Below are 3,737 nucleotides of genomic sequence, written 5' to 3' on the forward strand. Positions count from 1 at the left end.
GCCCATAATGCTTGCTGGGTATCCCTGACTGGAGAGAATTGGCCTTCTCTAAAGAAGCCAAGACAATGAAAATCTTTTCTCTTGATTTGCGAGACCCTGGGTTGCACGAATGCTTCTCTTCAAAGATTCTATTTCCCATTTCATGCCCGTCGTTTTATTTTCTGATACCTGCTTAGAAATAACCTGGTCTTTCTGGTACTTAGTTATCCCACATAAATCCTTTGGCCGTTTCTAAGAAACCACAGAACTCTGCTCTGACAGCCTTCCTCGAGAGCGCGGAGCCCCACCAGCGCAGCCCAGCACTGCCACCTAGGCTGGCTTGGTGTGAAAAATTTTAATGAGCTTTCTCCTGTGGAAGAGTCGGATGGAATTTGTAAAAGGATTTAATTGGGGCTGAACAAACTCCACTTTACAATTCCTCACACATCGGCCTTCTGTTCATGGATGACAACCGTCTGCATTTGCTGTGATTTGTTAACAGAATCCTAGTCCTGCAGCCCGGGCCTCCACAAGAGGCAGCGATGGGTCCCCGCATCAACTTTTGGAGCTGTCAAAGCTCCAGCTGCTCGCCCTGGGAGAAGCTCCAAACCCTGAGCCCTCACTCCTCTCTCCTAACAAAGGAAATCGGAACTACCGGGGAGCCCAGAAGGAACTGTTGGGCAGAATCATAAGCTCTCATTTAATGAAGCGCTGTGCCGGTCAATGGCTACATCATGCCCACTGACTTCATGCTGCCTTTATCCCACTTTGGAAAATGGGCTCTACCATTTGATATTGATGGAGGGAGGAAAATGAGACCCCTGATTAGTGAAAGTCCAAGAGAGCTTAGCGGGAAAGCCTGATTCCAAGCCAGAGGTTTACCATAGCACAGGACCTCTGAGAAAGCCACAGATGCTATTGGTCTTAGAGTGGGTGAGGATTTGTCCTCTGGGGATTTGGCAATGGGAGAGGGTGAGTGCATGACTAACCTTGGAGGGTTATTTGTATATAGATCCCCGGAGCAAGGAGGGGGCGGGGGCGGGAGGATTGATTGGGGCTACCTGGATGACAGGATCTCTATTTATGGAAATGGCAGGCAAGCCTAGAATCAGGATGGCAGATAGATTTTATCTCATGTGCCAAGCCAGTGCATCGGTAGTGGCTGCCTGGGAGACTCCACAGAAAAGAATTTCAGTCCTCTGTCTAGGCTCTGGGGAGGAGAAGTTCCTGTGATTGATTAGTTGTTATAGAGAGTGATTCCGTTTGGAGAAGACGTTTTACCCCATTCCATAGATGTTGAGTTAGGGAATTTGGGGGTGATACGCAATGAATTAGTTGCCTTCAGAGACAGTAGAATAACATAACATGATACATAAAATTCTTCATGATATGGTCCTAGTGGCTTCTCCAGCACTTTTTTCCATCGTATTCCCACCTCTCACTTTATAAACCCATCGTGGTTCTCTGAACACAGTCTTGGGCAGACAGGAAATCCGTGGCAGAGACTCTTGGAGCTCTCCTCCTTCACAGACCAGGGCAGAAGCCCCAGTGGCACACCGCAGATGCTGGGGGCCCAATGCTTGGAGCTGCAGATCTTCCGGGGGAAGCAGCTGCAGGGGGGAGTGCTGGGGCGGGGGGCTGGGGGGCATGGTGGTGGTGGTGTGTGGCCCAAGGCAGTAATACAAAGTGAGCCATGTTCAACCAGAGCCCAGCAAAGCCTTCAGACCAGAAAGACCATCAGAAGAGAAGAGTTACCAGGCAATGAGGAGAGTCAGCTCTGCCACTTGAGAAAAGCCACCAGTCAGGAAGGGATGTGGCTAGATTGAGTTTCTTTGGTGAAGGACAGAGGACACCAGGTATTTCCCTGAGCAGTGCCCCTGGTAGAGAGGAATGGGATCCATAGATGTGTAGTATAGAAGAGGGCATGAAGGTTTAGTCCTCAACCCACCCATCATGGTACTCCGCCGAAAGACGACATTGAGCGAGGCTCTGCAGTCCACACCTTAGCTGTGAGGTCCACAGGCACATCATCTAAACTCTGAGTTTCAGTCTCCTCATCTATAAAATGGGAACAATAAGACCAATGCCACAGGGTTACTGCCCACCAGTTTATCCGCTCATTGCCCATTTATCATGTGCCTGCCAAGTGCGAAGCACTCAGTGGCTGGATGAACAAGACATGACCTCTGCCCTCTAGCCAGGGATTCAGGCAAGACTGAAAATCATAAAGCAAATGCTTGGCTGCCTTTCCTGTTTTACGTGTGTATTTTCTAACACCCGATTCCACATGAATAGTAATGACAATAAAGGAGACTGACGCTGAGCTTGGAATACAGTAAGCATTAGAGAAAGAGGAGAGGAATCTGAATTTGACGAGGGCAGCCCGAGGGCAGCATGGAAGTTAGTGGGGAGGGGGAGAAAAGGAGGGGAGACTTGCCCATGCCACCTTGGAGGGAAGGCTTTGGAGCCCCATCCTTATCTAAGAGACCCAGCTGCCCTGACATCAGCTTGTGAGCAATCTCCATCGCCCCTCACTGTCCCCCCGAGACCCCAGCAGTTCAGGTCTCTGGGGCCAACCCCCTGGCTCACCCACAAAAGGAGCAGGTCTTGCCCACCACCCCCGAATATGCCAATCTAGATCCATTTTGCCCTTCCCTCTCCTTTGACAGTATACTCCAGGTAGATTCCTGCTTGGTGTAGGCTCAGGTGTGATGGCTCTGAGACTGAGCTGAACCTACAAATATTAGAGCCCTCTTTCAACCACTGCTCTGCTACAATCACGATTGACCCAAAATGCAAAATAAACAAATGACATGGAAATAGCAGGCAAAGCGTTCAAATTAACTACCCAGACAGGATTGATAAATCAACTTTTTCACTGGCAGAAAGAACAATACTTAGTGTTGCTAACGGCTACTAAATGCATAAGAAACAACTTGGCCAACAGGTGGATGATCAAATTGTTCTGAATAATCCAATCTAGTGTTTTCCTCCTTCTTCTTCATGCTAATTTACTCTGACATGGCTTTTCAATAACGAAAATCTGTTCTTTCAGAATCCATTTCATCGAGATTTTCCGTATTAAAATGGAGATGGAAGTGTCGTGGAGAATTAGATTACTTGTCCTCACCCCAGTGCCTGGTGTTCCTTGGGAGGTCTGTTTGTGTCGCCGTGGATAACCAGATGGCATTAATTTGAGAGGTGCAAGTATACCTTCCTTAGCAGGCCGGGTGATTGCTTTTAAAGTGCTGTTTCCATCTAATCGAAGCCTCTTGCCTGCACAAACTTAATTTGTTCCTTTCCTTGTGAAATTTGTAAAGTTTCAAAGCGTTCTCAGCCCTAATCATTACCACCGGGGCGAAAAACTAGTTTAAATAAATGCCTCAGTGACTAGAACATGTGTTGGCGTCTCATCCCAGAGAAACACTTCGCAGGCTAACATCAGAAATGAAAGGACGAACTGATAAATAGACATTTGGGGAGCACCTATTAGGCACGGGTCAGTTCTGGGTGGAGGTGGAGGAACAGTAGTGAACAAAGTACAATTTCTATCCACCAGGAGCCAAGGCCTAGGTGGGCTTCTCAAACTTCGGTGAGTGTAACATGTTAATGGTGTGGGTTTCTGGGATTCGCTCTCAGAGATTCTGAATCAGTTGGCAGTCAAGAGGTGTCGGTTGCCAAAGGCAAAATGTAAGTAGTGCATTCTTCAGGTGGTTTACTTCATGTAATAGGGTCGGGTTGGCATCAGCCCCCTTTCT

The 3,737-nt window shown here is 48.1% G+C and overlaps 1 long non-coding RNA gene across 1 annotated transcript; it reads left to right on the top strand.

Moving 5' to 3' along the window:
* Positions 1-1,692: 1,692 nt before the first annotated feature.
* On the top strand, positions 1,693-3,375 carry LOC132525251 (uncharacterized). Its single transcript, XR_009542207.1, has 2 exons — positions 1,693-1,835; positions 3,035-3,375. It is a non-coding gene; the product is annotated as an uncharacterized LOC132525251 (long non-coding RNA).
* The last annotated feature ends 362 nt before the right edge of the window (positions 3,376-3,737 follow it).

Source organism: Lagenorhynchus albirostris, chromosome 9, assembly GCF_949774975.1.
Source record: "Lagenorhynchus albirostris chromosome 9, mLagAlb1.1, whole genome shotgun sequence".
Taxonomy (NCBI): domain Eukaryota; kingdom Metazoa; phylum Chordata; class Mammalia; order Artiodactyla; family Delphinidae; genus Lagenorhynchus; species Lagenorhynchus albirostris.